The sequence below is a fragment of the Sphaerodactylus townsendi genome, linkage group LG05 (genome assembly GCF_021028975.2).
Source record: "Sphaerodactylus townsendi isolate TG3544 linkage group LG05, MPM_Stown_v2.3, whole genome shotgun sequence".
Taxonomy (NCBI): Eukaryota; Metazoa; Chordata; class Lepidosauria; order Squamata; family Sphaerodactylidae; genus Sphaerodactylus; species Sphaerodactylus townsendi.
Genome location: NC_059429.1, coordinates 85,782,614 through 85,804,419, shown reverse-complemented (window position 1 = coordinate 85,804,419; position 21,806 = coordinate 85,782,614). Strand labels below are relative to the sequence as shown.

The 21,806-nt window shown below is 41.6% G+C and overlaps 1 protein-coding gene across 6 annotated transcripts in view; it reads left to right on the top strand.

The window, feature by feature from the left end:
• Positions 1–21,806, top strand: part of PIK3C2B (phosphatidylinositol-4-phosphate 3-kinase catalytic subunit type 2 beta) — a 127,667-nt gene that overhangs the window by 7,541 nt on the left and 98,320 nt on the right. The window contains exons 2-3 of one of the 6 annotated variants that reach the window (XM_048496549.1): positions 6,659–6,831; positions 8,607–8,657. The exons of 1 other annotated variant lie outside the window; for it this stretch is intronic. The gene's annotated coding sequence lies outside the window, so the exon portion shown is untranslated. Of the gene's footprint in view, positions 1–6,658; positions 6,832–8,606; positions 8,658–15,791; positions 15,933–18,295; positions 18,307–21,806 lie in introns of those variants that run through there. 4 more of the 6 variants (XM_048496551.1, XM_048496550.1, XM_048496552.1 and 1 more) reach the window with 4 other exon arrangements.

The following is a 21,806-nucleotide window of genomic DNA, read 5'->3' as shown; positions in this document are numbered from 1 at the left end:
ACTCTAAGACAGGCTTTGGCTCTCCAGCCTTTGGATATCAGGAGGCTATGTGGGCAGATCTATTCCCAAGGTGACCGTCTCCCCAGCTGTTTCCATCCCTGTTTCTTGTCCTGTCCTTTTCTCCTTGCTGCCTGCTCAACATGATGGATTCAAGTGAACATTGGAAGCATGTAGTTGTAGACAGTGGCTGGTTGGAGTGTTTATTCCACTAAGATACGGTAGGTTAAGTCAAGGGAAGATGAATCTTCGAAGTTAAGATGTGACCATGGATTTGGAGCAGGCTCTGATAAAGAAGGGGTTATTTTCTCCCATCTGTATGCAACCACAGGGAGAAGCTTTAGTGCAAACCAGCTGCTTCCACATGGGCAACCACAACCATTTGCAACTGCCTTCTTTTTAAGCAGCTAAGGTAATCTAAATGCCCCTCTGTAAATGGATAAAACAAGCATGGAGAAAGGAAATGCTGCTTGTTTGGGTGAACCAACTCTAACATGCCACTCTGTAGGAACTGCAAGTAGGAAGAGGGCTGTAACTTTTTCCAGAACTCTACTGCAGGCTGGAAATCGATTTGGCTGTGTGCTGGAGAGTAATCGGAAGGCTGCTGTGCTGGCACAAACTGAAGACTGTAAAGCATTAAGTGTGCCATCCTAACTAAAGTTACGCCCTTCCAGTCCATTGAAGTCAATGCCTTTCTGGGTGTGGGTGCAAGGATGGTACTGCAATACAACTGTGGATAAAAGATGAAGCTTTGAAGCCATGGGGATTTTTTTTTCTTCCTTCTTTTTCTTGAGGGGTGGGGAGTTGAAAATAAAAAATACTAATTTTGTAAAAGGTAACGAAAGTAAACATAAAGAATCTCATATAGTCACAACATGATCTACAGTCTACATTGCTAGCAAGTTATACTTATGGTTGTAATGCTGGAACCTGGGTGGCCTAGCGTAGTGTGCTCTTGTCAGATCTCAGCTCAGTAGGGGTTCTGTTTAGTATTTGGATGGGAGACCACCGAGGTGGACATTAGATACATCCTGTGAATACAGGAAACATATCCAAATATTTTCAGTGATATATTTGTTTAAAGTTCTTCCCCTGCACTTTCTGAGTGAGCAAAACCTTGAATCATTTCAGGCTAAGAGCTTTTTCCTTCAGTGTTTCAGGCTCCTGGGGTGGGGGACGGGGTGAGGGGTTCAAGGCCCAGGCACCATTTTCCTGCATCACAGGGGTGGGGGGGGGGGTGTTCATACGCTATCCCCACTATCACTGGATGGGAGCCATACACTGAAAGTCACCTGGGTTGTTTTGCAAACAGAAGTGATTCTAACTTCTTCAGTAACAACACAGGAGGCATCTGCCTTTCTAGTGATGGGAGTGGTTAAGACACAGTACTGGTGATGACAATGTGCCAGTGTAATTGCACTTGCCCCTTTAGATTCCGTTAATACATAATGTTACCTTTACACATTTTACATTTGTGTATATGCAAATACGCCTGTTTATTTATCACCTGCCAGAATCAGACTGTCAGGATTTCTCAGCTTGATGAAGAACGGTGTGCTTAGCTGGGAGAAAAAGTTCAATTTTCAGTGCCAGTCTTGCAACAAAAGGAGGATTTGTGCCATGGAGAAAACACATCTTATTGTCACATGCCTCTGAAGATGCCAACCATAGATGCAGGGGAAACATTAGGAGCAAAAATGACCAGATCACAGCCACATAGCCCAGAAAACCCACAACAGCCGGCTGAGGATTTGTCTTCCACCACCACCACCACCACCCCAAAACTGATTCTGAAGTCTTCTGAGTGTTCACATCCTGACTGTGGAGCTGCAGGTGCCTGTGTCTGCAGTATAAATTATCATGCACTGCTAGTCTGTTCTGCAGAACTGAAACTTCTGCATCACAAATGAAAGGACAGGCAGAGTGCTGTTCTTTTTGATGTGGCTTGAGGTGTGCTACGTTAGTAAGCCCAGAAGCAGAGAGACTGCTTCACACAGAAGTGAAACTTGTTTATTTCGGTACTGCTGACAGATGTATCCAAGTCTGCCAATCTTGTAAGGCTGCATATGATTTTTCTGGTCCATGGAGCGAGCATGTTTCAGTGCCAATAAAAGCACAGCATATGAGAATTTTGCAACAGATGCTGATCATGTGGAACCTTTAGAAGTAGCTGCTCCATTTTTGTTTTTTTGAAGGTTGAAAGGGTGCAGTGCAAAGGAAAAGGAAAGGTCTTGCTGAGACACCTTCTTTGTATTAGTGAAACTGCATTTGCTATTTATCCAAGCTAAGGTTGCCAACCTCCCGATGGGGCCTGGGGGTCTCTTGGTATTACAGCTGATCACCAGACTGTGTTATCTGAGTTAGGTTGTTCCCTTTTTGATTGGGGAATTAGCTGTGAGTAGACTTGCAATGTGAGAAGCTGGGTAATGGGGTCCACACCAATTTATACAGAGGTCACTGTCCTTAAAAATCTGCACAAAAACCAGAATTAAGGAAAAGATTTACAATTTTATTAAAGGTTAAAAATAATACAAATGCATATACTAATTGTGAACATACTTACACAATGTTCCCAGAAGCCTAAGATATAAAGAGAGGTGATCAATAAGGGGACTAGAAGAGAGCGTTGAGGGAAGGGTGATATTTATTGATCCAGAAGAGGTCTGAGGAAGCAGGAGACAGCACCAACACTGCTTACAGGAAAACAAGATCAAGCATAATGGAACAAGATCCAAGGGTGAATTGCCTTGGGGGGGGGGGGGGGCTAGTTATATGAAAAATGGACCCTCTGGCTATGATAAAAGGGACAATTTCCCTGAAACAAAGTTCAATTCCCAGGCACAGACAACACTATGGAAAAGGACACGGTTGGATTAAGACCTGGCAACATCCAACTCTTGATGAGGTTTGGCCTGCATTGATGAAATTAAGATTGAGGCATTCCAAATCTGGATGAGTTTGGACTGTTAGAACAAAGCAACTAAGGAAGGTTGATGGCTCTTTAATGGTTAGACAGGAGATTTAAGATTAAAGTTTGGAAGAAAGGATTCAGGTGATCTTGCTGTTCTGATAGAATCAGGGTGTGGAGCATTTGCTAGTTCTTTGTGAGTTTGGAGAGACAGGTATACCTTCTCAAGGCTGCACTGTTGTTATTCAGATTTGAGTGGTTGAGCCTTCAGGGAAGGCATAGTTTGCTGCTGTGCATACTTGAGTTGGGACACGGGAACCACGTGTCAGGCAAACTCTCTTGATATCAAACCCCTTGAATTAAGATTGGCATCCGTTTTACCCGTAAACTGTTCCATGAATCTGGGTTGTCTAAGATATCAAGAAATCACAGATAGGACCTTAGAAATTCCCCCTCTCCCCTTCTGACTATAGGTTTGTATGCAAACAACTGTAGAGATAATGGCTATTGTGGGTTTTCCGAGCATGTGTGGTTGTGGTCTGGTAGTTTTTGCTCCTAATGTTTCACCCACATCTATGCCCTGGCATCTTCAGAGGTATGCCAGGGCAAGATTATTTCTTGATGTGACATACCACTGAAGATGCTAGCCGTAGGTACAGGAAAACATCAGCTTTAAAGACTACTAAACTAGCAGTTCTCAACCTGGGGGTCACAATCCCTTTGGGGGTCAAACAACCCTTTCACAGGGTTCGCCTAAGACCATCGGAAAACCGCCTTTTTGTATTTTATATATACCAATTTTATGGTTGGGGGTCACCACAACATGAGGAACTGTATTAAAGGGTCGCACCATTAGGAAGGCTGAGAACCACTGTGCTAGACCATAGCCACCCAGCCTGGAAAACCCACAACAGCCAGTTGATTCCAGGTGTGAAAGCCGTCAACCATTCAACTGTAGAGGCAGTTCCCCTGTAGAAAATGGCTGCACTAGGCAGTGACATCTGTGGCTTCACATCCCTGCTGAGCTCCTTCCCCTCTTCTAGTCCCAGATTCCAGCCCCAAATTCCCAACCCAGAACTGACAGCCCTAATCCAAGCCCACAGTCTAGTGAAGTATAACCCTCATGATTGTGCATGAACAAGATCTGTGCCATTCCTTCTTGCTTCCCCAGTCATCACTTTCCTGATTTCAGTGTTCTTCACACTCACTTCTCATAGGAATTTGCAAATTCCCATCCCTCTTCACCATCCTTAATGTACTGTGGGTAGAGGTGGTGCCATGTGGCAGCGGACTAAGACTAGCTACTGAATCAAGCAGAATGAGGGCAGGTGAGAAAAATCTTTCTCTTGTACCTCAGACCTCAAACACAACTAATTCATGAATCACCACACTGCACTGAGTGCACTGAGTACCTGACATCTATATGTCAGTAATTCTGCTAGCTACTTTTCCAGGGTGCATTGAGGCAAGGCAAGAGAAGTGTTCCTTTTTCCTGCCTGCAGGTGCCTCTGCTGCTACCTGAGTGGTTGAGAAGGGAAGAAAATCCTTCTCTCCTTGGAACTATCATACTCTACGGAAGCAAAGGAATGAATTTGCTTTCCCCATTTGTTTCCATTAGTCAAATTAAGAACACTCTCTCTCACTCACACACACTCACTCTTACACATGTCCTCACTGTGCACTAGAGCTCCGAATAAGGTTCGTTTGTTTGTTCGTTCATTCGTTCGTTCATTCGTTCGTTCGTTCATTCGTTCGTTCGTCAGATTTATATCCCATCCTTTTATGACTGCAGTCATTCTGTGGAATTCCATGTTGAACAGATGGTATGGAGCTTGTGCTAGTGTGCTGAGATGTAAATCTCATTCATGTTATTAAACATGTTTTATCAACTGCTTTTGTTATTTGCTAATATGACTTCAGCTTTTGTCATGATGGAGACAGAAGGATGAAATGGTTGTATTTAAAACTCATCTAAACGTTTGTCAAATATAGAGGTACCATCTGTTTGAGATCCTTTCTCCTCTTAAGTTGGATATTTCTGATGCAGCTCAAAGGCTTGTGTTTCTCCTCTATGCAGCCAGCACTCAGTATTTCTACAGCATTAAGGGTTCCTGGAAGCCAACTGTCCACACAACAAATATCACCAGAGTGATTATCAGTCACCTGTACATTTTGCATTGGTTTTTTTTGGTGAATGTGAAAATAAATTCAACAGGTTCTGTACAATTTCCACAACAGCAGCAGAGGACTGCAGAGATTCATTGGCTTGATGTAGCAGGAACATTGGTGGACCTCCCTGTCCTGCATGAAACACAGGCTTTGCAAACAATATTTCATAGTCGGGTGAGCAGCAGGATTGGTGGCCACTTCCAAGGGGCCTGTTGGCTTGTTTCAGGGCTTTAGGACATGGCAGGAGGTTTTCTGCTGCTTGGGGGAGGGAGAAGCACATCATTTTTATATGCCATAAAATCTAGCTCTAGATCAGGGGTGTCTAATGTGTGACCTGGGGGCCGAATCAGGCCCTTGGAGGGGGTTTATTAGGCCCGTGAACCAGTTGAGGCAACCCCCCTAACTCCCAATTGGAAGTGTGGGTGGGTTGCCTCAGCTGGCTCATAGTCCTGATAAGCCTTATCAAGGCAGCCATCCCACCTTGCTGGGGGCTCATATGTCTAGGTACCGCCCCGAGTGCTGTTCTGGTGCCAGCCAGTGCAGTTACCCCAAGCCCCAGCCCAGTCAAGATACATTTATGTCATATTCAGCCCTCGTAACAAATGGGTTTGACTCCCCTGCTTTACATGCTTTAATTTTCAGAATGTGGCAGGTACTAGTCAAGATCACTGGGAATACCATTCTTTTCTTCTTCGAGGATCTTCTGCGCAGTCCCACATTGGAAACTGCGCAGTCCCACATTGGAAACTGAGTATGCGCAGGCCTGCCTTAGAGAATAAGCAGCTTTCATTTCTGTTCTGTTGCTCCCCCTCCCTTCATTCAGGCAGCAACTTTCCCAAAATGAAGCACATTTGGGAGGGTGGAGTGTGTCCCTCAGTTCTTCAGCCACCATGGAGTTTAGATTGTTGGATTGTAGCTCTGACATCACAATTCTGGCCTAACAAAATGGCTGAACCAAAGAAACATACCACTCTCTTCAAAGAATGTGCTACTTGCACGAAGATGGTCAAGATGGATTTGCACAGAGAATGCTTCCTGTGCTTGGACAAGATCCACTACCCATCAGTTCCGCAATACCATCAGTTTTCTGGAACCAAGTAAGGGGTGTCAGGATCGGCACTCATTAAAAAGATGTTGATTATGGACACTTTCCCCCAAGCATCATCACACTGCTTTCTGATAGATCCCCGTTGGCACTGATCAAGGTTGCCAGGGTGCTCCTGGTTGAACAGTTGCCACAGGTCTTTGGAACTGAAGTGGTCATTGGTGAAGCATATTGCTCAGTCTTCCGCTCCATCATTCAGAGACTCAGTTGCTTCTTCCTCTCTGGATCGAAACTCTCAGAACTGAGACTGTCATATGACAGACTCAGACGCTTCCTCTGCACTCGCTTGGGACTCAACCTCTCAGAACTGGGACAATCATTTGTTGTACCCCAGATGTAGAAGATCCTCTTCTAGGTCTCAATTCTATGGGAGTCTCTGTTGATGCCTCCTCGCACTCAGATGACACCAAGTGGGTCACCAAGCCTCTGATGCTGCTAGTGTTCAATGCCGGTTACTTATATGAGCACTTTTTACACAGGCTCAATCTGCTTCCTCTGCATGGGCATCCAACGTGTTCCTGGAAGACATATGCTGCCCAGCCACCTGGTTGTCCACTTTCACCTTCATAAAACACTATGCTGTAGATGTTGACTTCAGAAGAGAAGCAGCAGTCGGGAGAGCAGTCCTACAGGCCTCAGACCTTCCACCAAGGTGAGGAAGCTTGCTACTCTCCCAATGTGGGAATGCACAGAAGACTCATGAAGATGAAGAACACTTAACTGTACAACAATGGTTCATTGAATGGGCTTCTGTGTAGGCACACATACTCTCCCTCCTACCCTGCTGTGGGCTGCAATTTTAAACACTGTAACTCTGCATGAAGTATGTAGCTGTGGCGGCAGCAGAAGAACTGAGGGATGCACTCCACCCCCTCCCTTTTAATGAGCTATGTTTAGGCAGGAAAGTTCCCCTCTGAATGAAGGGAGGGAGAATAAGTGAACTTATAGTGACAGAACAGAAATAAAAAATGTCCATTCTCTGAAGGCAGGCCTCAACATATGCAGTCCCCAATGTTTGTCTGCCCAGAAGCCCACTCAATGAACCATCATTACACAGGTAAGTGCAACACTGATGCCCTCATCTCTTATAGGGCTGCAGAAAATGGCATTTTGCACTTCCCTAATGCTCATTCCAGCTCTTCTTTCTGAATGGTTAGAAGTTCATTCTATGTGAAGGGGTGGAGGGCAAGCATAAGATAGCCTGCAACCATATGGTGCTTTAGTTCTCTCCTTTTTTTAGAAGTGTAGTTTCCAAGAGAACAGAAGGGGTAGGGGGCAAACCAAACTATAGAAAGTAAACACACCCCAAACTGGATGCAAAACAAAGTTCTGTCACTGTATGGCTGTCTATTCCAGCAAGGTTCTCCCCCCCCCCCCAAAAAAACCCCTCATTATTACTTACATAGGAAGTGTGTTTAAGTGGAAATGGGCAAATCAGAATATTGGGTCTCAATTCATTGTGGGTCTTGTGGACTACGGCCTGCTTGCTATCACCAAGTTAGAGGTGAAGAAAAATATTGCAGGATGAACAGCCAGACTTTTAGAAGTCGCCTGATTACCAATAGAGAGACAGGATAGCCAAGAGCCTGGGTAGAAAATGTCCTGCCCCTGTAATGGAGGCTTAATGGGCTGTTAGTTACAAGGTGATATTATTCACCTTCATACCATGATATCCTGCAACTGCTTGATTAACAAAACAGGATTTTTTTTTCTCCAGGCCAGGGGTAGGGAACCTGCGGCTCTCCAGATGTTCAGGAACTACAATTCCCATCAGCCCCTACCAGCATGGCCAATTGGCCATGCTGACAGAGGCTGATGGGAATTGTAGTTCCTGAACATCTGGAGAGCCGCAGGTTCCCTACCCCTGCTCCAGGCTGTTGGCAATCCTAATTACTAATGATGCAAATCAGGAACATTAATTAGGGCTTTTCTCTGAATCAGTTTATTGTTTGCTACTGGCACATATGATGAAAGTTGGAAAAGAACAGTGCCAAGAAAACTGCTGGTTTGCTCAGCTCCAAAAGAGTGGTCTTTCTCATCTATTCTTTGTCCTTTGGATATGGTAGCACAGCAGAGCAAATTATGAAAAAGAGGGAAGGCTGTTTGGTCCTACTACCCTTGTTTCTAAGGCTCAGGTTCTATGTGGCTCTTCAGTAATGAACAAGTAGAAATTATGAGGGAACTCCTTTTTTTCCATTCCACATTTGAATCCTTGGCAGCTGTGTTCTGAAAACAAAATGCCATCCTTTAGCTTAATGTGGCTTAAAAGGAAATGTGGTGGTTTTTTTAATCGGCAAAGGTAGTATTTACGCTGCACTCCATCCTATTTAGGAATAAATCACACAGAGTTTAATGAGGCTTCAAAATAATTAGAGAGTAGTCATGGTGATACAGATTTTAAAAATGAGTTATGGTTCTCTTTTTCAGAATTCATTCACTACATAGTAGCTGTGATCGGATCTTCCAGCAAAAAAAAAGGTGAAGAACAAGCTGTGGGGTGCCCCACCCTCTTGGTTTGAATTACTGTATTTCCAGTAGCTGTTGCCATTCCCTGGGCTGCTGCTAGCTCTTGCGTCTGTCTGTTTTTCTCATTGAGGCTTGTAACTACTTAGGGGTGAGATTATCTGTTGGTCAAATAAAGCAGGAAGGAAAGAGATCAACTCTTTTCTTGATGGGATATGAATTCCTATGAAGCTGATCATTGTGTTTTAGAGTCGGTCAGTGCACAGCTAGTGTTGATAGTAGCACACAGTGATCATCTTTAATTATTTTGGAAGTAGTTGCTTGACCTTTCCCACTAGGTACGTTCTTTTGATCAATAAATCTGCCAGTTAAGGAGCCAAGGTTTTTAATAGGAGTTCCTCTAATTAGCATGTATACTGGTTCTGTGGATATGGTAGCAGCTGCGTCCATGGACATTACCACTCTATTCTGCTAGAAATAATTTTTTATGAAAACTTTAATGATAGAAAGAAGAAAAACTAAGCAAACCAAAAATCTACAGCTAAAAAGTATACAAAAAGTATACAAATTTTTTTAAAAGGAGCGCTAAGTAAGGCTTCTGATTTCATCTGCACCAAATATAAACACAGTTAAAATTTACTTGTTGCTGTCTAATTGCAATTGTAAAATTAATTCTTAATTATTCTATTATATCTATTTTCTTGTTCTTCTATTCCTCAAATCCACAAATCATTAATTTGTTTTTTCCTGTCTTACACAAAAAGTCTATCATGAGTTTCCAATTATCAATTTAGTTAAATTATTTAATCAAAGAAGTAAGTTTAAGCATTTCCTCCAATTCCAATTTCACAAGCCAGTCTTCTGTTGTTGTTTGAATGAACTTTTCAATTTCTGCACATATAATTTTCTTTCCACTGATGTCTTATATTTTAAAAAGTTCAATTTTTTTTCAAGCTGTTTGTTCATAAGACCCAAAAGATAAGCCTCCAGTTTGATTTATATATTAATCATTAAATTTTTCTGAATTGTTGAATGTATTTGTGTCCAAAATTTTAAGCTTTACCACAAGTCCACTATAAATGATAAAAGGACCCTTCATGATGTTCCCATTTCCAATATACATTCAGGAGATCTTAAATACATGGTTGTCAATTTTTGTCCATTTCTCTAGTAACTAATATCATAAATACATAATTTTATAAAAGTTCTCTTTAAGACTTTGAGACCCTTTGATCACATATTCTCCAATAGTTCCATTTGTATATTGTATCCAAAATTAATAGTCCATTTTGTCATATGGTCTTTCACTTGCTCTTTTTTTGTTTCAAATCTCAACAAAAGCTTATACATTTTGGGAAACGTGATCATTATTCGAACACAATTCTACCTCAACAAATAAAACATTGTATGGTTTTGAATACTTCAAGGCCGTACAATCTTATTTGTTTTAAATCTTTCTAATAATTGTGCGTAAAGGAATCAATTCCTTTCTGTCATTCATTCCTCTCTTACTTTCATTTTACATCCCCCATATGAGAATTCTTTTGACATAGCTATTTTGAAATAGGATATAGTTCATATTTGTCATTATGATACCTAGATATTTCACCTTTTTGAACCTTAAAGCCTGTTTTACTCGTGAGCTTCTTTTTTCTTATAGTTTCATCGTTTTGTTAAAAAAAATTCTGTTTATTAATTTATTAATTCACCAAATTCTCTTAATTTCAACATTAAGTATTTGACTCCTTTTAAGGAATTTTCTAAAATCAACACCAACTCATCAGCAAATCCTCTTCATTTATAAGTCTCTTAATTTTTATGCCGCAAACCTTTTATTGAGTCTTATATTTTATTCAGCACTTCAAGAACTTGTATAAACTTTTTATAAAATTATCTCCAAAATCCATATTTTCTAAGACCTTGAACAAAAAAGGCCAATTCAACTTTTCAAATGCTTTCTCTGCATCTAGAACGATCAAAGCAGCATGTTTTTTGTTACGTTTCTCCAAATATTCCAAGATACCATTCTGACATTGACCTTTAACTGTCTTTTAGATAAAAATCCACATTGATCTTCATGGATACACTCTTGTAACATTATTTTCAGTCTATCAGCTAAAATTGCAGTAAACAACCTATAGTCATTACTCAGTAATGATATTAGTCTATAATTTCTTGTCAAAGTTAAGTCTTGTTGGTCTTTAGGTATTAATGTTATATTGGCCTTTTCCCATGACTTTGGCATCTCTTCTGCCTGCAAGATGGAGTTTATTGTATTCTGTAATGGTTGTAAATTTTCAAATTCAAATCACTTACATTATAAATGATCTGGCTTATTTCCTGGTTTAATCTTATGGGTGAAGAGTTTTGTTTTCTTATTTTTGCACCTATGTGGTTTCATGATGAAAGTGTGTTTGAAAAAAGACTGCTACAGGTTTAAACTGGATACAAGTGAACTGTTCTTTTGATTTAGTCTGAACTTTGAGAACTGGTTACTGTGAAGATTATGGGAATGTAAACAGATTAAGTTCTGTTTACTTCAGTACAGCTTCTGGAGACACGTGCACTGTTAGATTAGAGAAACTAGTTTTCCTTTTTTTTTCCTGGAGCCTATTCATTATGACAATTACTAGGAAAATGTTGTTAGATTTGAACAATGAACATGTAAATTGAGTCATTTGAGAAGAAAATAGAGGAAAGATTCACCAAATTAGATCAGGAATTTCTAAAAAAAACAGGTGGTGGAAGATGTTAAGAAATGGGAAAGTTCTATAACTCAAATGTCTGGAGAAATAAAGCAAACTATTGACAAAACTGAAAGCCTGGGCGGGGGAAACAGAAGTGTTAAATAGAGATCTGCAAAGAGGTGGACAATTAAGCTTTATTGGAGCTGAGGCAGAAGTGATTTTGTTTGAGATTCAGAGCTAACCCTGAGGATACTGATGAAAATATTAGACGAAGGATTATAATTGCTTTGTCAAATTTTTTGGGGAACTCAGAGAAAAATATGGAAATCAAAGTTGATAAAGTCTACAGACTAAATTCTAGATTTATTCCCCGGAACTACTCTGGTTCATTTTATAAGGAAAAAGGGTAAGGATCAAATTTTACAACAGCATTTTGGTGCAAGGTTGAAAATAGATAATGTGGATATAATTGTTTTGAATAAATATTGCTTAGAATCCTACATAACTTTCTAAGTTAAAAGTTAAAACAGAAAATTTTGTTTCACTGGGAAAATCAAACAACACAGATGCAGTTTGAACACAATCCAAAAGCCATGTGACTTCTTTGAAAGATATAAAAGAGAGTTCAATGACACAGAGGCCCTTTCCACACGGGCCATAAACAGCACCCTGGGGATGGCAAAAACGCCGTCCCCAGGGAGCTGTTTGCGTGGGGGGGCGCAGCTGCATTGCAGCCGCGCTGCCCTTGCGCCTCCCCAGCGGCGCGAAGCTGCTGTTTCCCGACCTCGCTTCCCCAGTGAGGTTTTGGGGAAACAGCGGCTTCCAGCCACTGCCGTGCGAATGGCAGCGGTTGGAAGGCGCCATTCCCCCTCCCCTTTCCCAAACGCCTCACCATGTCCTCCGGCCTCCGGCGCATCGCACAGGCCAGGGGACACGCCCCCTTGCCCTGCGACTTCTGAGCTGTCGTGCAGGGCAGGGGGGGCGGTGAGGCGTAGGGGGACGGTGCAGCCTGTGCGGATGCTGTGCCGTCCTCCCCGTCACAACCAGGACCGTTCGTGCAAACGGTCCCGGGGGGGTTGGGTCGGCGTTATGTGCGGAAACGGCCAGAGTCTTCAGAAGATTCAGACCAAGATCAGACAGAAATAGAACAACTACAATAATTGTATTTCTCCCATCTGGTCCTAGTGTTAATATCTTGGACTCCTCTTTCCTGCCTCACACTTGGTAGCTTTATTGATGTAGGCGTAGTATCATTTTGACCAGTGTCATGATAAGATGCTGGTGAAATAGCTATGAATTTTCATGCAAGATGACATTTGAAATTGTTTTTGGTTTCAATGTGACTGTTCACATTTGACATCAGACTAAAAATCTTTTCAACACCTGACACATCATTTAACATTTATGCTCTTTGCTGGGTCTCACATGTCCCTCACAGCAAAGCAACATAATAAATAGCAACACAGCTGTCTTTAAAATGACTGCAGTGTGTGTCCCTCCTAGGCAACAAGGGGCTCAGAGATACTTGCCTTTTGCCTTTCATTATCAGAAGACATTGAAGCAAAAAGGAACTTGATCCCTTCTCACACCAGATAGTTTCCCTCCACAATTCTAGCTAACTAGAAAGAAGGAATAGATCTAGATTCTTTCTTCTTGAATGATCAGGTCTGGTCTACATGTATAGAAGAATGAGGTTGTAGACTCCCGAGGTGGCAGAAGAGGTTGTATCACAGTATAGGTAGAACATTAGCACAGTAGGTTAGACAAACCTGAAGTTGATGGGCAGTGGATTCAAGATGAGCAAAAATAATTACTTCTTTAGACGACGAGTGCTTCAAATGTATAATTTGCTGTCAGGGGATGTAGTGATGGCCACAGGCATAGATGGTTTTAAAGGGGGACTATACACTGTTCCACCAAAAAGTAAAAATGTGATTCTACATTGTTTGGAGGAAGTGAAAATAGTGTGCTTCCACTGTAGAAAAAAAAGTCCGATATTAAAATGGCTACCATAGATAAATCCACCTATATCCCTGGAATCCCTTGGGTTATCATGGTAGTTTTAACTGCATTCTGCTCAATAGCCTCTGAGGATTCTCCTCCGCAAATCGGTTTTTGAAATCCCTCCCCTTTTCCCAAAATGGCCACCACAGGTAAAAACACCTGTATCTCTGGAATCCCTTGGGCTAACACAGTGGTTTTAACTGATATAAGTGCCCCCGCCTCCTCCTACATTTTGGGCCCATTACCATCTATGGGCCCACTCTTTTTCTCCCCTTCTGGGAGAGTTTAACAGGGATTGTTGCGGGCACTGCTGTTATTAGTCGTTCTTAATTGCTGCATTTTAACTTAAATTATTTACAGTCTATTATGTAACTGTTATTTTATGTTGTTCACCGCCCAGAGCCCTTCGGGGGTTGGGTGGTCTATAAGACTGAGAAATAAATAAATAAATAAATAAATTTTGCTGTTGGGGTCACAGGGATTCTTCTCAACCCACTGGTTTTTCAAAATTCAAACCTTCCCATTTCATCATTTTCCCCTGGTTCCCTAAGTTGGCTCTAAGATGGCTACCACCATCTTTCAATACAAAGAAGGTCCAATAAATATCTGTGGATTAATTCAGCATTGAGGTTCTATCTTTCTGTGAGACCAGGTATAGACAGATTAGCAGAGGGCAAGTCTACCAGCTGCTACCAGCTGTAGTGATTAACGGCAAACTCCTTATTCAGAGTCAGCAAACCTTTGAATACCATTGGGCTGGGAAATAGCATCAGGTGCCTCTATGCCTTGTTGCTGACCACTGTGTGAGACAGGATATCAGACTAGTCTGACTCAGTGGGACTCTTGTTATGATTTTAAGCCTGCCCCCAATGTTAGGGTTTTTTTTCAGGAAGTTTTTTTGTGGTGGGGGCATTCAGAATGGGCATTCCTTCTCCTCTGAAGTGGTACAAACCATTTTATTACATCATCCTGTTGCATAACTAGACCTGCAGCTGTCACATTGTATCTATCATTCCTAGCAAAAATGTCCCTAATTAGCAGGTACAAACAAACTTGCTTTTTATTGAATAATTGGACAGAATGCTGCCTGCATGTTTCTCCAAATGCATTTGAAACAATTACTTTTTAAAAATAAGAGCAGATGCTGTAAATAGGCACTGGTATTATGAGCCTAGAATTTGGGCCAAACCTAATAATCAGTGTTATCAGTTTACGCTGCTTGCTATTGTCCCTTGCTGGTTTTTCTTCTCCCACCCTTTGCCTTGCCACAGCTTAACCCCCTTTGTCTAATGTTGCCTACTCCAGTTTGGGGTATTCCTGGAGATTAGGAGGTGGTGCTTTGGGAGAGTGAAGGAGCTTGCAGGGGTGTGATGTCATATCCAGTCTGCCTTCAAAAGCTGCCATTTCTTCCAGGTGAACTGATCTGTGACATCCGGAAACCAGTTGTAATTCCAGGTGAACTTCTGGTCCTAGCCTTGTTTCATTCCTCAAATCATGGCAATTCACATGACCACTTTGATGAACCCAAAAGAAATGTTCCAATGATTTCACATCGATCCAGGGTTGAAAGCCACTGTACCTATTGCTAACACACATCAAGAGATACAGAAATGATTGTTTTTAGAGAAAAAGCAGTTATAGGAAAATATCACAGTTGCATAGTACAGAAAGCTCGAGGGGTGCCTTGAAAGCTGTAAGCCAGACAGAGGGATCCCTTATCGCTCCTGTTCCTGCTTCTCTCTCTTCTTGGAACAAACAAAAAAGACCCCCTTCCCCTTTACCTGCAAAGCCGCCATCTCCCTAACTCAGATGGCATTGAAAGGCATTCTCATTTGAGACATTCTCTACTTCAATGACCTTGGCAGTCAGATGCCTTCCCAGATGGTTCCAACGTTAGTAGCAGCCGCAGAATTACTACTTATGCTGCACATTACACCACAAACCTCCATGCATCCATTTCCTTCCTCTGCAGGTAGATGAGACCGCAACTGCATCCCCCTCCCCAGCTCAGCTGCGACTGGAACCAACCTTCATGCGGCTGCAGTTTCCCTTGCCTGTTGGGTGGTGGTGGAGAAAGGAGGGGTCTGAATTGAATTCCCACAGACTTTAGCACAATCTTTATGCTTGACTTCCCTTGTCTGCCCCAAGAGCTGAGCAGGTGGTGCTCAGCTGCTACAAACACAAGAGCACAGGTCACAGGCTGTTCAGATTGGGGTTGTTTGTAGCCCTGAAGTCTGCAGACACATGTCCCTCCTACCAGATGGATTCCCCTCCCTCCCCTCCCAGCTTTCTTTCAGTGTTTAAGCGCAGTCTCTTTGCATGAGGTTTCCTGCAATTATAATCAGAAACTGGGGGAGGGGAAGAGTAGAGACAGGCAACTGAGACCCTTCTGGTTTTGCTGCTCTTTCTTGGGCTGTAGCATCACCTCTGTGCCTGTCCATTGCCCATGGAAAATATGGTTTAATTCTTTGATCTCTGAAATAGCGGGTGGAGCTAACAAGTTTTAAAAATGGGCTAGGAAATCTACCTGCATTTAGGATTGGCCCAAGCTGGAGATTTGTGCCTTCAGATCTTTCTAGTGCTCTGAAGAGGATTAGAGGTACGTACCTACACCTTCCCCTTGACAGTCTGTGTACTGCGTGTACATTGAGAAGCAGGGCAAATGCCTTCCCAGCAGTTCTCTTCTGGTTGCTGCAACCTCAGCAACAGCAGGACCACATCTGCATTTTTAAACAGTTGTCTGCTTTTTATATTAGTTTTTTTCTTTTGCTTGCTGTTTTAGGATGGTGGGCTTCATGTATTATGTAGGAGAAACCTGGGACAGCTAGTGAATCTGCTAAATCATCCATGTAGCACATGTATTTGTTGCATTCACTTAAAACTCTTTTATATATATCTTTAAATCCTAATGTTTGAATAGTCAGATAGGTCTCTTGCCTTGTTGTCTGTTTATTGACAAATCTGCTCTCCAACCTGTAAATAAGAATTCTAGCCAACCCATAGATTTTGCAATTGTTTATAATATGTATCCCCTCACCCCCCCACCCCGCATGAAATGCTGAATTGCACTCCACTATTGTATCACAGTGACATTTATGAATACAGAGACTGCAGAGGAGAATGAAATTGAGCAGTAGCTGCAAAAAGTGGAATAAGGCATGCTGATGTTTACAAGAGTACAACTTGACTTGTTTATCTGTGGTACTCATCTCTGTAACAACAGCCCCAAACAATGAGGTTATCCTAAGAGCTGAGGCTGTTGCAAAGTAATGGAACTAAGGGAATTTGCTGATCATCTTTCCCTCATGGCACTACTTGCGGAAGGATGCTATGATTAGAGCCTGTATGTCATATGAGGAACTTAGTAAAATGGTAAAATATCTTGTCCTCTTTCTCTATGGGTTGCCAACTTTTGAAGCAGTAGCCTTCTCTTCAATAGCTGTTTGATCGGCAGCAGTTAACAGGTGATCATAGAAAAGTGTCTCCTGCTGATTTATCCATAGCAATCTCCTGTTAAAGGGTCGAAAGGAGGCCAAGACACCTTCCTCTGAACAATTTCCCCTAATCCCTGCTCAGATCATCCTGACACCATTTTCTGACTGCCTTTTATATGCACTTGATCAGCCATTTTTGAATTTTTCTTCACAACTATGGTTATTGACAAGGTAGCCTCAGTAGCTTTTTAGTTCTCATGTGGAGTTCTACAGAGTTCAGTGAGATCATTGATGTTATTTAATGTCTCTGTTAGACCATTTATTGTTCTTCTGCCACTCAGATCAGTGGCAGAAGAATAATAAAATAAAAAATGGCCAGCAGGCCAATGGCCAGAATACTCTGGAAATGGAATCATTCCTCTCTAGGAATATCTATAAACTCTACAGTAAAGCCTGAGCTAGTTCTGGTGAGATGTGGGTGATTCTGGTTTGGGACAGCTGTGATTCTGGACAGACTTGTGCTGCTATCCTTGGATGGTGTGTCTTTATCATGAACAGAGTCAGTCAAGGGCTTTATCATTCTTTTTTGGATTTAGTGAGAAAATCTGATCGATTAGGTGGCAAAAAACAGGTGTCCTGTTTCAACTTTGTAAGGCACAGAAATGTTTAAGACTTAGCTGTTCTAGCCATACTATTCCATGCTTTGTTAACATCAAGATTGGGTTTATAGTATATTTTACATAGGGCTGCCATTAAAGGCAACCTGAAAACTAGATTGTTGGCAGGGGGTGAAATTTTTTCAACACTGTACCTCAAGTGGTTGCCGGTCTGCTTCCAGGTTCCATTCAAGGTACTTGTATTAACTTTAAAGCCCTTCATGGTTTGGGACCATCCTCTGCTGGATCACTTCCATCCATGCTTGCCTACGAGGCAGCTCTAGTCATCAGACTAAGGATTGTTAACACTTCCCCCAGGTCAGTGAGAACTATTTGTAGTCCTTTTTGGTGTCCGTGGCTGTTCTATAGAATAGGCTTCTCGAGAAAGTGTGGAAGGCCCTGAGCTCACAATATTTTCAAAGGCTCTGTAAAAGCAGGGTTTTTCCAGTACGCTTTTAGGGGTTCATGAGTAGAAGTCAGTTGTTGGGCTAATGGCTTGCTTTCTTGTTTTTTGAATGAATTAAAATTTTATCTGGGTTTCATGTTGTTAATTCACTTCTAGTCCTGTTGATCAGGAAAAAGACAGGATATATATAAATGAAAAGTAGAAACCTGAGAACTATATTTAGATTCTCAGCAAGCTACAGGTTACATCAAATGCCAAATTTGATGTTGAGAAGCATTCATTTACCTTGAAGGTCAGTGACTTGCCTGGCAGTCTTCTGATATAGAACAATCCAAACTTTTTAAAGAGAGAACTTGGTAGCTGTTTCATGTTTATTCTTTGGACTTGTCTGCATTCTATACAAGGCATGACTATGATAGTATGAAACAGGACAAACACAAGGACCACATTAGGTGTTGGTTTCCTGGCATACACCAGGTCTACAAGATGCCAGAGTAGGAGACCACTAATATTTTTAATGTAAGGATGCAATGCATTCTTGCTGCTTCCTTTTTAGACTCTTTTATTAATAGTATCCCATGGAGGGAAGTGTGAGGGAGGTTCTTTTTGGAATGTGCAGATTCTTATCCAACTCTCCTTAAATGGACAAAGTAAGGAAATCAGAGACATTTTCATTTAGTGAGGGAAACCTTGGAAGAGCAAGCAGGAGCAAGAAGAGAAACACTTTCTTGGAAATCTTATCTGCCAATGCAAGTATAGTACATAATTGTAAATACATTAAGTTTACACTTGGATGGAGGTTTTGGTAGGGATACCAGGCTCCAGGTGGGACTTAGGGATCCATTTGAATTACGGCTCATGTCTAGACTACAGAGTCCAGTTCAGCTGGAGAAAATGGATGCTTTGGAGGGCGGAATCTATGGCATTGTTCTCCACTGAGTTCCCTGTCCTCCCCAGGCGCCACCCCCAAATCTCTAAGGTTCCCAACATGGATCTGACAACTGTACCCCCATCCCCCACCAGCAACCTGGGAACCCTAGGTTTTGGACACTGGATAAGATTGTTTTGACTTAAGTCTAAGATTGTTTTTAGGTATCACTCTATACTTCGGGTTGCTTGTTTAAGCCACACATAACAAACTTTGGCTCCTGTAGTAAACATAAATTGCAAATCTCAGTTTGTGCATAAACTCTTTTTTTGGGGTCTGCTTTTGCCTCTTACCTTGCTTCCAGAAGAGAAGACATCTCCCTTATACTGTTGTCTCTGTGATCTGGCAGTGCTGTTCATCAAACAGAGGCTTACACATTTGCAACAAACCACAAGTAGTACAATCTGTGGTTTATAAATCAATGTGAATCTTTAATTTAAATTCCTCGTTTAATGTCAACCACTGGATTCAGATGGCAGCAGTAACTGGGGTTTCATCAAGGTTCATCATGATGTGTTAATGAAGCCATAGAGTTGCAACGCAGTACCTATTAATACAATTCTTGCAATATGATTACACATCACTGGGAACAGTGGCCAAGAGGCTCATGTCAAACATTTATTTGAAAACAAGTTTTTAAAGTGTTGTTAATGTATACTGCATGTTAATGTATGATAGAGGTGTGTATTCAGATTTAAAGCATGAAGTGACTGCAAATGGAAATCACTGTGGGCAGGGCATTCCTGTGCTCCCATTTTTTACCTGTAGTTCATGTATCTCTTTATGCCAGCATTGTGTTAGGAATCTTTAACATAAGTATTGTCACTATTGCCTTCTGAATCAGGGCAAGTTTATTCTTTGCAAAGAAAAGATATGTATTTTCGAAGGTTTTCACAGAATTAACTTGCTACTGTGAGTTTTCCGGACTGTGTGACCATGGTCTGGTAGTTTTTATTCCTAATGTTTCGCCTGCATCTATGGCTGGCATCTTCACAGGCATGTCATGGTAAGATACATATGGAGACAGCTAGTTTCCCAGACTCTTTGAAAGATCAGCAAAATGGATATTGGCTTTCTGTGTCCTTCCATGGTCAGTATAAGTAGGGATATACAAACCGTCACATATTTGATTATTTAGTTGGGGGGTTTTTTTTGGAAAGAAGCCTCTTTGGCCTGCTTACATGGCCTAATATCATGGAAACAGGTTTCAGGTCTATTTGATGTTGTGATTGTGTTCTTGCAGCTGATGCGTACCGGGTTGTGATTCCTTCCATGGTTCTGTAATAGGCTGGATGCTGCTGGATTTGTGCGGGGAGTTCTTTCAGATAAACACATGAGTAACTGGTGTAATTGCAGTCTGAAGGGCAACTAGAAAGTTGGCCTTTCATGTGGCTTTTCATTTTCCTTTGATCCTCTGTTGCTGCCCACACGCATGTAATGCTGCCTTCCTTAGGACTCAAACACCATTTCCACAGAGAGCTGGCAGCATTCCTATCTGCAGTCAGTTTAGGTAACACTTCTAGAGGAGATTCAAATATTAAATCCCTTTTTTGCCCCAAGGTAAATTTTTGCAATTACTATTGTGATGGAGATTTTATACCCCTGAGTTTTGCAAACAGATTTCAAGCGAATTATGCTTTCAGGTATCTGAGTGTTTTTGTAGTTGTTAGAAAGTTTGTTTAGTCACTCACAAGATCCGCTTTATGACTGATGACCGTTGAAACCCACCTGGACAAGGTGAGAAAGCTGTTTTAAGTTGTCCACAAACAGCCTGGCCTGTTTTCTCCTCTTACTGATTATGCTACTGCCATATCCTCATATATACTTGGCTCAAGATTGGTGATGTTGGGAGAAAGGTTTGTTTGCTTTTGTTGTTGTCTGCCTTTCTCTTTGAGACTTGAGACATTGTTTTGATTCTACTCCTCATGGTAACAAACATGCACATGTTTTGACATGAATTTCTCAAGAGTGTTAAGCTCTTTCATCAGTTCAAATAACTTGCCTAGATACAGGGGTTCCTGGCTTTGTTCTATAAGTCAGTTAAATCTCTGTTTTCATCGCCCAAACTATCTTGTTGGCCATATAGGTAAAAGTATAGATTTACATGCACTGTGACATGAAAAGCCATAGCATTCTTTCCAATCCACATAAAGGATAAAATAGATAATTGCTAATGATAGCGTATAAAGTTAAATCATACTGCCAGAAAGTGACTGCTTTTCACGGACGTTATGTCCCTTTGCACATTACTTAAACATAACTGATGATGAGGGAGGTTTGGAAAAGCTGATTCTTGACATGCATTGGCCATTCCACACAACACAAGCAAAAAAGTTTTGGGTTGAATTCCACACAATCTTTCTCTAAAAAGTTTGCAAACTATTTTATTTTTCGAAAGCTTTCACAGCTGGATTCAACTGGTTCTGGTGGGTTTTCCGGGCTGTGTTGCTGTGGTCTGGTGGATTTTACTGCACTAAACTTTCCCTTCTCACTTAGACACAGTGTGAAACAGCCTTTTCTCTGTGATACACCTCTGAAGATGCCAGCCACAGATGCAGGTGAAACATTAGGAACAAAATCCACCAGACCACGGCCACACAGCCCAGAAAACCCACCAGAACCAGTATTTTATTTTTCCTGAAAACATTTTATTTCGAAAACCCTAAAATCAGGAGTTTTTTCCAGAAGCTGTTTTTAAGGTGTGTGGGGAGCAGATAATTTTTATTTTTCCTGCTTAACTGTTAAAGATCTCATTTCCATTTTGTGAGCAGCCCGTGCCCACCATTTTCTGCCTCCTGCCATTTGCAGAAGGTTCCCAAGGAGATTTCCTCTACTTGCAGTTCATCTGCCCACAATTTCCATGATGTCTAAAAAGTACATGAATCAAGTTAGACTTCATAGCTGATTCGGCGCATGTGTCATTTTTCCTTTTTTGTTTAGGTTTGAGGTATTTTTGAAGCTACAAAGACTCAAAAAATGTGCATATAGCCAATTCTCATGTGTATTCGTAGCTTCAAAAACACCTCCCTAAAAACAAAAAAAGAGGGAA